The sequence below is a fragment of the Dendroctonus ponderosae genome, unplaced genomic scaffold (assembly GCF_020466585.1).
Source record: "Dendroctonus ponderosae isolate FM_Combo_2020 unplaced genomic scaffold, Dpon_F_20191213v2 Dpon_F_20191213_1, whole genome shotgun sequence".
NCBI classification, from domain to species: Eukaryota; Metazoa; Arthropoda; class Insecta; order Coleoptera; family Curculionidae; genus Dendroctonus; species Dendroctonus ponderosae.
In genome coordinates this window covers 58834059-58847524 of record NW_026017110.1, presented here as the reverse complement: position 1 = coordinate 58847524, position 13466 = coordinate 58834059, and the positions used below count along the sequence as shown (strand labels likewise).

At 33.8% G+C, this 13466-nt stretch overlaps 1 protein-coding gene across 3 annotated transcripts in view; it reads left to right on the top strand.

The window, feature by feature from the left end:
• LOC109532951 (hemicentin-1) overlaps positions 1-13466 on the top strand; it is a 111893-nt gene that overhangs the window by 10991 nt on the left and 87436 nt on the right. The window contains exon 1 of one of the 3 annotated variants that reach the window (XM_019898106.2): positions 12386-12441. The exons of the other annotated variants lie outside the window; for them this stretch is intronic. The gene's annotated coding sequence lies outside the window, so the exon portion shown is untranslated. Of the gene's footprint in view, positions 1-12385; positions 12442-13466 lie in introns of those variants that run through there. 3 annotated transcript variants of the gene reach the window in all.

Below are 13466 nucleotides of genomic sequence, written 5' to 3'. Positions count from 1 at the left end.
AATTAAACGATTCAACATTATGTGCTTGCAGGTTCCCGAATTCCTTCATTTTCTAAATTACAAATTAATTTTGAAACAAATTTGTCCCCCTTGTTCATTTGGTTACAAATGAATCCCCAAAAAGACACCGTTTCAAAAGTTATTTTTTTAATTTTAATTGCAATTTTTCCAAGCAAAAAATCCCCTCTTTTGAATAAAACAAGCAAGTGTTTTATGCATATTCTCTTCCATATAGTAGGCGCTATTAGGGGTTGAAGAAACCGGTTGTCCTTAATTAACAACAAAGCATATTGGACAATGTAATAAGGTTCTAAACCTTTGTTGTGGAATTATCCAAGTATCAACTAAGCCTACCGTTATAGTTTGTAGTTCTAAGGCAAATCAGGGCAAGTCGTTAATAGCGAATTTAATAAAGCAACGATGTACCCCTAACATAATTTATCCTGTTATGCTAATCCGGAAGGGCCGATTTGTATAGACTCATCCATATGAATAGGGAATGTCGATATTGCTGATTATTCCTAAATTCCTCCTTTTCCCGGTTAGTACATTATCAGGAACGTACCTGGGATGTAAACCGATAAATGAGATTTAAGTGATTTTACCAGCTCGAGTTTGATATGTATTAACACGCGGAAAATGCAGGAAATTGTATGATAGAATTTTCCATAACTAGTTGGGTTCTTTGAAGGCATTTAAATTGCTTGCGCCTTCTTTGAGCATTTCGGAAAATGGAAAACATATTCTCTACTAGAACATACAAGCAGAAATATCCTTTCGCCAAACAAAAATGGTCCTGTTTACGAATTGATCGAGTTAGTAAGTCAATTGATTTTAACTATTCAATAGAGCATGCTAAAACGTTTGAATCTTTTTCCTGTGTGTTCGAATCCTCTTAGCTTATTCAAAAACACTTGAAAATGGCTACAGAATTTTCGGGATTATATCGTATAAAATGTTTCCCGCTAAATGCGAGCAAATTAAATATAGATGAGAGGAAAGGCGAGGAGGAAAAAAAGGCTATGTTAAGTAATTCTGATAAAATGCTGAGCGATTTAAAAAATTAGACATCGGGGGTTTCCATTTGATGACTCATCAATTTACAAATGACAACATGTCTTTTCCGTCAGAGTTGCGGTAAAAAAATGATGGAGTCCCTTATTAGAAGTTCAAATTTACGAGGGCTTTGCAGAAATGAGAATGCCAGTAAAATTCGCTTAGTGGTCTCTGCAAAAGCGTAGCTGAGCTGAGCTTTTTATTTGCCTTATAATATTTCCTGCAATGTACCCGAAAAATTTGTATGCAAGCTTTCTTTCATATCGTCAGGTGACTGTGACTAAGGACTTTTAAATAATTTATAATGCAACCGTGACATCGATTTTAGATTTAGAGCGTAAGCGCGCGTTTTCTTTTCATCTTACCCATAAATATAAATTTGAAAACACTGCACAATTAAGCGATTGTCCTCACTTCGAATGACTTTGTAAATAATAAATTTTGCCAAACTTCGAATTTTCTCCAAAGAGAGATCCAACTTCTTTATTTATAGCTGGTGTACCTGAAATAACTTCAGGGAAAACTTTTCACGCCACATGTCGGTTTATTCGAAATAATATTGTTTATCTTGCTGGATTTTTTCAGTTATAGAAATTGCAAAATGTGATTTCCTCCAAGATATACATACAGGGTGATTCAAAATTTGCTTTATTCCTTTTAAGGGTTTATAGGGGCTCACCAAGAGAGTAAATACGAGAAAAACATTGATTTATTTTCGAATCTTTCTAGAACCGATGAACAGTTGAAAATCGAAATTCCACTTTTCAACGGATATAGATTTTTGCAAATATCTCAGTTTTGGTAACAATTAACTATTTTTCCTGCTCTCCCTAAACAACCCCAGGCAGCAGCCCCAGAGGAATGACTCCAATTTTTTTCATCACTTCACACAATCGTATCGATTAGCTTGTAAAATGAAAAAAAATCGCGTCATTATTCAGACATCTCAAGAATAAAAAACTGCGTTTAAAATTAACGTCACATCGATGAGGCAAATGGCCATTCAACAAATGTTGGTTCAAAGTTTTCCCGTTTAGAGCCGATCAGCAGAAACTTTAAAATCGCTCGATGCTGTTCAAAACATTCCACCTGTTTTTACTTTGGGAGAATTATTATTTTTCAATTATCTGTCAGCCCCATCAAATAACTATGAAATCGATTAGAAAGTTGGCTGCATTAAATTTCACCTCTGAAATGCATCATCGAATTCTGAAGTTTTATAGACTCAAATGGAAGTTTCGTTCAGATTTGTGAACCTATTCCAAAATAAATTAAAGCGATCTGTATAGTGGATTTCCGAGTTCCAAATAGTTGGTTAATTAATTATGGCCCAGCAAGTAGGTACTATCCATTTCGAATAAGCTTGTCTTCTGCTCTGAAGTTCAGTTAATGCAGTTTTGAATGCTCATACGTGTTTTGCCACATTTCTACTTTCGACTCAATAATGTTCAGTTGTCGTCTCGTTAACTAGGAATTTCCCTTGCTTCAACAGAACTTGTAAATGAATTTGATATTGAATGGAAGACAGCAAAAGACGTACTAACTGGGAATAATTTACCTAACTCAATTGCGTTAGTCAGCGTGGCAAATAAATTACATTAAAGTTGAATTAGTCGTCAGTCATAAAATAGCTACCATCTAAAATTTAATGACACATAAACGCACCTAAGTATCCAGAACTGCTAAGTAGTTTGAGTGACATAACTACCGTTAAAACCGAATTCTATGTCAGTCATTTAAATGAAATTGCCAATATATTTTATTCGAATGTGTTTCAAGAAAAGGAACTGTTCGACTTTAGGAATCTTTTGCGGCTTGATGGAAATAAAAATGTCAGATTGAGCTTTGGAAATACTTATTCTACTTTAACAACTCCGAGAGCCGCAGCATTTAAATTACCTACTCAACATTACAGTTAAACACATCAATCTAGGCCAAATAACATATTGAGACTCTGTCTGCTCAAAATTCGCATTCCATTATTTTGTAGACGTGCAATCTTCAAATGCATTCAAATATGCCAAGTCAGTTAGTGAAATTTGGAAATTATCAAAAATTTCTGTAATTTGTGCACCCAAACTGGTACAAAAAGCAACTATTCTCACTTGCTGACTGTGACAGTGGATTTTCAGTCGTGTTTATCAACCAATCAAGGGATTATTTTTTCATAAAATTAATCGACCTAAATATTAACGGATATTAGTGAAGTAAAACAGAATTTTTAATTACACACCTTAATTTCTTAATTGCTACATATTTCCTAAACAGCAACTCAACTTGTTCAACAACTCGCTATGTTCCGACTGGAAATTTCTGCTTGATTTATTAAAAACTTTTTAATTTTGATAAATTACTCTAGCGGTAAGAGAGCCTTTCGACCAATTTAATAAGGCTGGATATCCAATAAATTGAAATTAATCGTTGCAGACCAACGTAGCAAATTGATGCAGCTAGTTAAATTTTTAGAGCCTATCTAGTGGCAGAAACATCGAGAAATTAAAAACGAGATATATTATAACGCAGTTTATGTGTCGGTTTTGGTTTTTATGATTCGATTCAAATTTGTTGAAAGTAAATATATGTTTGTTAGGTAAATATTTTATTCATCCAGTTTAATAAAAAATTCAGTGCGCCTCAAAGGTAATCACAGATATTAATGGCACATTTTTTAGGCACATCAAATATTCAGCATCAAAATTACGCAATTTAAATGAAAAAAAAATATCAGGAAAATTTTTACTTGCTTGCTTCGGGGACATAGCAATGCTTGAACGGTTCTAATTAATTCATATTTTAATGAGAGAAATTTGTTTGTGTGGATCACAAAGTTGCCGACTTCAAAGATTTTTATCAATGCAGTAGAAAAGGGAATAACAACAAATGACTAAATTAAGTCTGCCAATTATCGGTGTCCTTTTAAGTCAAACACTGAACTAGTTAAGACCCCTGAAACTGTTAAACGAGTTATTGTTACCCCACGTAGAAAAAACTTTGTTATTTGCACTTCAAGTTAGGCATTGAACTGCCAGAGTTGTGCCTCATCAATAATATATTTTCTGTTTTAAAAATCGAGACAGCTTCCAGTTTCATCACTGGCATCGAAATTCTAAAGCATCCGAAGAAACTATCGGCCATAACTTTTGGTTTAGCTATTTCAGTGAGTTTTCATTTCTGGGAAAACATTTTATGGCATGTATCTACAATTTATAGGATACATTTTTTTTCAATGTCGGACTGACTTTATTTATTTTTATTTATTTATCTCGATTATATTTGAATTAACTAATTTTAGAAATACTACGTATTTCTCGATGGGAATTTACAGGGCAATGTTTTCAATAAAAGAAAATGTGGGTGTCTTAGTAAAAATGTAAAAATCTTAAGAAATTTTAATATATCTACATATTTCTAATTTGAGACAAGTTGAGGAAGACATGTATTCAGTTCATTTGCTGTTATTTGAGAATTCTGGATCTAATAACCCGTAAAAGCATCAACAATAAAGAAATAATCAAACTGCTCTTGCAAATCGTGTAAAGGAACGAATTGTATAAAATTTTCTTTAACCGATTCTGTAAAGATCAACTGCAGTTGAGCACAAGTTTATTGAACGTAAAACTCAGTTGCATTCACGACGTAAAAGTAAAAGTTCCCCTATAAATACCAATACTGTTAGGTTCAAAATTAAACATTGACTTTTTTGTTAAACGTGGATGTTAAACTTCTGCTTAAACTAACTGCAATAACTTTATATTCGACGATTTACTTCGATTTTTATTTCTTCTGAAATAGTTTATGTCTGGCATAAGATATTGGAACGTAAGATTTTCTCATTTTCACGTGCATGTGCCTGTATACGCAAAATTTTAAATTATACTAAAAAATGTAGTTAGTGAAATCAATTTTAGCATCGACCCGTACAAGCACATTAAGCAGCTCAATTAACTTAAAGACACCCCTAGCTAAAGGGCCATTAACATCAAACTTATGAAATCACCCCTGAAATTAGAGGCTTAACTTTAAATTAAATCTGTAACAGCAAAGTTGGTTTCGGGTTTTGTCAATTTAATGGTCCGTAATGGTATTAATATACAGGACGAAAGTCGCTTTCATGAAAATTCAAAATTAATAGGAAACAATGAAATTAATTATTATTTAATGGCACGCTGCAATGAATTGGCAATGAAATATTAAAATCCAATGTGGGGTTTGTTTAGAAATTAATTGTTGATTTCAAAAGTTAAATGTGCAGAATAATGAATTTCCAACGCATTTCAAGCTTTTCATATGACAAATTCGATTTGATGTTTGAAAAATGTTACATATATTTGAAATTATTTAAACTTTCATGCATTTACAAATACCACCAGGAAGCTGAAATATCTTTAAATGTTACAGCATGGGTGCGAAATATTAATAATACATCTTTTGACGGGCCAAGTTGTTTGTGCGTGCAGTTCAGCTCAATATATCTGCAAAACTTTAACAATCCCAAGAGATAAACCTTTCTCTAGAGGACCGTTTCTTCGACTATAACTGATTATTGGATTACGCCAGCCAGCAGCTTCCGAAGTAAGAAGCTTCACAAAACTTTGCTTGCTTTTATAAGTTCCTTTCTAATGATTTAATTTTAAATATACAATTATAATCGAAAGTATTGTAAGCTCTCATTATTATAGGTTCTCAAATATTTGATAAAAATTTTCCGGTAAACTATTCTTGAACTTCGAGACCTTATGGAGTGCTGCTTCAAATGGCTGGAAAAATTTACAGATTTACAACTTGTAAAAGATTTTGTGTTTATGATTTAGATAGCCGAGGCCAAAGCTTTAAGCCAAGATAATTTTCTGAATCTGTTGTTGCTTTTAAACTTCTTAAGCTTTCGTAACAGAATTAGCTCCCAAATTCAAGTTTGCTTCCAAACCCAATTTTCCCGTAAGCCCGTAGAGAGTTAGCGTTTGCTTTTTTAATTAACGTTTTAATTTACATCAATGCGACTTTGCTAAGTTAATTTTACCTATTTGTGGCGGGCATGGGGCAGTTACAGATTAAAACTTTTATCGACATTCTACCTTTTCCAAATTGACCATAATGCCAACACGTACACGACATATGAGTTAATGAAAGGTAAAGTTTCTTAATACTGGCGTTGGAATTATTGTCGGTTTCCCAGATTTAGAAAGAAAGCTCAGTGTGCAACAATTAAAACTCAAAATACTATCCCTTTGGCTAAACTTGTAGGAAATTTACATGAACGGTGTAGATTCGATATTTGCAGAGGCAATAATTATAAGCGAATCCGAGGAACAGAAATATTCTATACTGAAGAGCCAGACACCGAAGGTGGGTTTTTTGCTGCTCTAGATGTTAGGCAGACTATTGGCAAGCCAGAAATCCATAATCAGAACGTGGCAGGGGAATCAAGAAAGCTAAACACCGATGTGCTCTGTTTAGACAAATACGAGCACTAATTCGCTAAAGTTAATCTTCAATGATTGCAATTGACGTTCATCAAAAGGAATAATGTAACTGTAATCAGCCAGACCTACATGACTCGCGTAGCAATTATATACTCGAATACATCGTTATTATTCGCACGCTTTGAATAGATCTATAAATGCCAGACAAAGAGATTGACCTTATTTCGAACAGTCCATTGTCAATCCGAATTATCAGCAAACACTCTTCAGCCAATGTGATATACGCATGGCCAAGTCACGAAAGACGATCTTTTCGGAGAAAAGGTAGGAAATTTGCTGGGACGTGACGAATTTCGTTTTATGAGGAATCCTTGTAAGGAAATATTACTATATTTTTCCCAAATCTATTAGGTTGAGTTATTACTTCGGAAACCTCGCATTTCACACCAAATGCTTGACTACAAAGCCGACTTTTTTTTGGTAAGTAGCCCCAAAACACCCTGTTAATTGACCACATCCACCTAAACTAGCTATGGAATGACGACAATGTGTCGGGACAATCTTACGGCAGTCCTCCTCTTATAAAGCTCTAAAACTTTTATTATTTTACGACACAGTGAAACTTGTAAAATAGTTTCTTAAATTTTAAAATCTTTATGGCACAGTGGAATGAATTTTATTGTCGGTCTCCAGAGAGGTTCTAACTTTGTAGCGGGCTTCTGCTACGTTATGTTTGATTGATAATTATGAAGTTCTGTGCATGCATTTTATTAAAATATTATTCATTTTCGTAAATGGTGTAATTTTTTTAATCGAATTTATTCCTACAGGCTGTGCTGAAAAGGTCAACTTCTTGGTCTTGCAGTGATACCATTTTTCCTATTGAACCGATTTCAAAATCTCTTTTCAACATCTTAAGTCGGTCCTGAAGTTTTAACTTCCACAAGAGCTTTATATTTTGAAAATGAGTTCAAGGGCCCAAAAAGTTATAACACAACTAAAAATGTTAATTAAATTAAAGAAATTTCCGAAAAATTGAAAAACTGCTTCAAGTTATAACGTCTCTATTTATGTCTTTGATGTTGAAAGTTTATCTGAGGCCCTAAACTTTTGTAATAACACGGACGAATAGAAAAGGAATTGAACGAGACAAAGCTTCAAACAGAAATTAAATCGTTCACAGCAATCAGAAATGATGCAGTTCAAAAGTTAGGGTAAATTTTCAAGTTTCCAGTCTTTGGATGTTACATATCAAACTACGCCAACAGGTCTAGTTTTCGTTGGACTACAACTATTATTCTTTAATAAGTCGGCTTGTTTGCTGTGATTTAACAAGTTCTCTATTTAGTTAAATAATTCCCCACTGAAAACAAGTCCATTACTTTGGCTTTAAGTTCTTTCAGCCGTTTTAAAAGCCTGAGTTGTGACACAAAATGAAATTGGGCAATGTTCAAAGTATCTGAAAGCTTGCCGCAGTGGCTTTGCTTAGTAAACTTAGCAAAGTGCAGCAGAATAATGAAATTAAAATGTTTGCAGATATACATAAAAGTGACCTGAGTTATTGTGGTTTAGCGGATAAATTTAATACGGTTCTTAAATCCGAAATTAATAATGCAAACTTCACTGGCAACCGATTAGAGCGTTTACTTCTATCTAGGTAATGCTGCGTACTTTGCTAAGACCATCACATATAATAAATGAAAATCTGGATAATTAATGGGTAAAATCATGCCAATTTCAGATACCTATTTGCGGAAGTTTAATTAAAAGCTGCAGTGAGGGCAGTTCGAGTTGGCGGTTATTTTGACCAAGTTTCCTCCAAGAAGACAGGTCAGAACAGCCCGTCATCCATCAATTTTAGACGAAACAAGCATATGCGGACGACTCCCTTTTGGCTAATAAGGGCGCGAACAAGCTTGCCTTAGCCAGTTCATGGTCTTCATTACTTTTGCCCTAGTTTGCAGTGTGTTAACTCTTTTTTATGAGCAATTTCTTCTATACTTTGTAGAGCGGATTGGGGATTTCTCAAGGTGCCCTTCTTTAATATCGAACAAACTGTGTGTTTTCTTTTCTCGGAAAATCAGAAGCTTCATATAAGTGTGGCTAAAGAAACAGAAAAATTAGTGTTTTAATTTATTTCCGCCCTTCGACGCCTTTTCATCAGTTAATTAGTGCACCCCTAACTACAGTTGTCAACAATAAAAAATATGTGGTCCTTGCGTGAAAACAAGCTGAATCAAAACACCTACAAATTTAGGAAAGTACATAATTCCTCCCCAGTATAAATAAGGCAAGCCACTCCATCCATTTGGTAAATGACCCCCAGGAAGCCTCAGAGTAAAACAATTAACGATAAAAAAGCTGGCAAATAAACAGGATTATTAATCATTTTTTTACGGGCGTAGCAAACAGTTCGTAAACTGTCTTAAACGAATCGTTTGTATTCATAGTATTTTTTGGAGTAGCTTTTACTGCATTACCCGATCACTTTGATTATTCTGTTTCACAAGCAAAATCGTAAATTCGCTTATTTTCTGTGTGTGCAATTTTCAATTTCCCGAAAGTCCTGAAGGAAAGCATGGGAATATATCGGGCAATCTAATCAGTCTAAGAGTTTAATTAAAAGTCTGCACCGAGAAAAAATTATCGTTGTTTTTGTAAGGCGGAAGCTTAGCCTGTGACTTTTTTGTACTTGGATAAGCACAACTGTGAAGCACGAACAAACAAGTAAATAAGCCAAGAGAGAAGCGTTCTAAATTGATTTTAAAATCAGCAATCTGCAATGCAGCTGTGAAAGGCTAAGTAACATCCCCACATACATAAAGACTCACCCAACATGTAAAAAGAACTCCGGTACCTTCGCATTTTCAGACGATAAATAATTTCAAGATAAATATTAAAAAGGAGCTTTTTATTACCAACCGTGTGAGTGAAGAGGGCTTTTGAAAAACCTTTTAACTTGAAAAACGTGCAGTTCATAGAAAAGTGGGTCAATAAATTATCTTTTATTTTTTCCAAAGAAGCGGAGAAAGAAGGTGCCAAAACCGACAATCACGTCGTAAAAATATCCACCGACATCCCACAATTAATACTCTAGGTGGCTGGGAAGTTAAGGGCCAGGAATATTTAATTTTATAGAATGTCGTTTGTAAGGAAGGCAAATTTGCAAGCGATAAATATATGGGCACAGACCGACTCATATATTTCAATACCTTTTATGGAAGTCATTATGGACATGACAATCAATCAATATTCTCTGTTCCTTGGAGCATAGCGATAAGTCCTCAATAAAAAGTCACGTGCAGCCTTTCGCTTTGAACGCAAATTACACATCAAAGATTTGTTCCTTTGGGGTTAGTTTAGAAGTAGCCTATCTATATGGATTGTTAAAAAGACTGTTCCGAAAACTGCAATTTTATTGACATCAGTGTGGAAGTTCCATTGACGATATACGTATTCCATAAGGGGAGATTGAAGATACTCCAAGAACGCTCAAATTTTTGTTTTTGTAAAGAAAGATAAGAGCTGAAGAAAATGGGTCAGATCTCAGTCGAATACAGTCTAACCAGTCAAATTGAACAATAAAAACATGATAAGACTCTCCAAAATAATATTACTGTGGTTTAATGGTAAATTCAATTTGAATAACTGTTGAAGAAAATAATCCAGCCAAAATCTACTAACTTACCATAATTGATATATTAATCAATGGATCAATTCGGATGAATTGTACTAGATCCAAAAGCCTCCCTGAGGTAAAAAAAAACCGGACGACTGATGACGGGGAGCTGAAAGTAGCTTCAATAGTTGTCTGGCTGCTATTAGGATAAAGGAAATTTCCAATTGAATAGAGAAAATCTGCATTAATCACCCCCTAGACCTGTTTTAAAATGTTTGAATAAAGAATTGGAGCTTAAAACTGAAGAAGCCGTGCTATTAACAACAGAGCCTCAATGGAGCAGTTAGGCGGAAAGCTATGGGTTTATTGATGATTATGACAATTGGCAGATTTTATTATTGGAAAACATTTAGGACTGCTCAGTTCACGGAGAGATTAGTTGTATCAAAACCTTCCCAGTTTTAAATACCTTTCGATAATACCAATATGGTTCTTCTACCAAAATTGCAACGTACGAGGAAAGTGTGTGTTCGTTATTTTTAATAGAGCTAAAGTTTCCAGCTGCATTGAGGCAACCTTAGAATTTAAACGAACTTTAAAAGTTCAGATACTTTGAACGAATGGTGTATGGGAGAATAACCTACAACATTTAACGATCTATAGGAGGGTCATTAGTGCCTCCATATAATACTTGGTATGCCATAAATGAAAAGAACCTGCTTACGATTTGTTGGGATCAGTTTAATTACGAAGTATAAGCGAAGTTAACTAGTTAGTTAACGAGATATCCGTATGTAATTAAATATTCTTTAGATACATTTTAAACTGTTTTAAGGTTCGCAGTGAACAGCAATATTCCCAACCTAATTACACTTTATACAAAATTTATTTCGCAAGTTGCAAGCCTTGAAGGAAAATTCATATAGTTCATGCTCGAAGTCTCCTATTTGTTCTTCATCACAAAAGGAAAGCCGTAAAATGACACTTTCAAATATTAACAAAACACGATGCGGTTTTTATCAAAGGCAGCATTTTTAAACAGGACATTTTTCTCGAACCGGTAACAGATCAATTCATCTTGTATCTCATCTCTTTTCAAGAATGAAATATGAGTCTAATGACTTTTCCAGCAGAAAAAAAACCGAAAGTAAAGTTTCAATAAACAGACAAGTCGGCTGGCTTTTGTTCAGTTTTTATATGTTTTCAATTCAACCAAAAATATATATCTAAAGTGAAATTATGGATGGTGGGCTCCATAATTTCACTAAACTAAATACTTGAAAAGTTTTGACAAGTAATCCATTATAGAATAAATCCAATAGCTAATTCAGACTTGAATCCTAAGTTACCTGATATGAAATACTGGAGGTGATGTTTAGAAGCACAAATTAGTACAGCAAAGGTGAAATTATCGCTAGCGTACCGAAATTTAAATTTACTTTTCATTTAATTGTATTGTATTTATTCTACACCGATTAACCGCACAAGTGTATTATGCTACTTGATTTAGTTTCTACATTTTAAAAGCTTCAGAAACTGATCATTTTTTGATCCCACCACCCATAGTAAACAAATAATGAACTAAGCTAGTTGTAGTTGTAAAACCGTCCTTTAAGGAGACTAAAATCTCCATCAAATGATCGATCCTGAGATAATAAAAATCACGAGCGGTCAAAGCTTTTGAACGAATACTTTTAAAGCAAACCCTCTGATTGATTCAATTTTATTACGATGAGCTCTTAAGTGCCTCAATTAGTTCTTGAACTGCTGCTTTTGCCGGTTTTTGTCCTAAAAGAGATACGGTTATTGCTTACAATTTTCGATCGTTTCAACCACAATCGCTATACATAAAGAAACACCTTGTATATAAAGAAATAACGTTCACTTCATTGATTTGAAATCGATCGACTTGCCAACTTTTATCATATTCAAGCACTTTGATTGGAAATTGAATATTAATTCACACATCCTTTTTGCACTAAATATAGCTGTGGTAAATGCGGTATAATATACACTTTACTTCATTTCCGGTAAATGGCGTTATTATGGTTTAGTTAGTTAGTTAAATTACAAGCAAATGTTTACGCAACCAGCTAGCAATACACTATAACTCAAACATATTTACATGAATTAATTTTGTCGAGAATGATGAGCAAATAACGTAGGAACTTATTAATTAATTTTACCCCATTAATCAATGAAATAAATAGTATTCCGTGAAAAACATTACAATGTTTCTTTACTGAAAGAATATTCCTATAGCCTGTCTGCTAAGAATAATCTAATTTATTCCCTTTCAGAAACCTCGGAGCCGAACATAACGGTGGTAACTGTTTTGGTTCTATGGTAAGTAGATATGAAAGTTACATTAACCATGAATCGGAGTATAATAGAACTTTTAAAGTAAATGCAGTAACTCCAGCCTTAAGGGATATTCGAACCCCCTAAAGCTATCGGTGTATTTCCAGAGCACCTTCATATAAAGGAACAAAACCGTGCATTCTGCTAAAATTATTCACGCTCACGGTTTTCTTCATACTTAGTTTAGTAAAAGAAGTGGAACACTGGCCCGAAAGGAGTTTCAAAATTTCACTCTATGAAGTTTTAATCTCATCTTTTTAAAATGTCCCCGACTAAAATTAAGGATGAATTTTAAATTGACATTTGCGTTGAATTTAAATGCAAAATACTTTGTGTTAAACTTTATTTAGCCAATTCAATGTTACTCTAAGAAATTCAGAAGGACTAGTTTAAAGATTCTTCGCAGGCAGGAGCTTTTCATTAAAATATTAAAAACGTCATTTCATATTATCAGAGTCGCTGGAAAAGGATAAGGACGTTAAAATTTGGCTAAGTTTTTATTTAAAATGAATAAACGACTTTAAACGCCGGCTTCACATAAACGTTTTCAAAACTGGGTTTTCCCTCAAGTTTTTACATTTTAAGCAGTGTAATCCGATGTTAATCTAGCTCTGTTCAAAACCTACTAAAACCCATGCAGGTATCGATAAATATTTAGCCGTATTTAAGGGAGATTTCCATCTTGTTAAGCTATTTTTCTGGGAGCATTTAGCTCGCCGCCTTTTTTGAGCGATAAATTGAGGCAGAGCGACAAATGACTCAGGAAAAAGCAGACAAGAATAATTTAGAACAAATTTAGATAACGCCACTTTACTAATGAATTTTCAGAAAAAAAACCTTTAGTTATTGTAATAAATAGGAAATTAAATAAAAATGTTTAAATCATTTGGCGTTTCGTATTCATTAAAAAAAATTGATCCTGATGACTCGGAACGGATGAAGTCTGGCCATCAGATTATTTTTTACAAACTTCTTGTTGGGTATTTTGCTTCAAAAATTTTTGTCTTTAA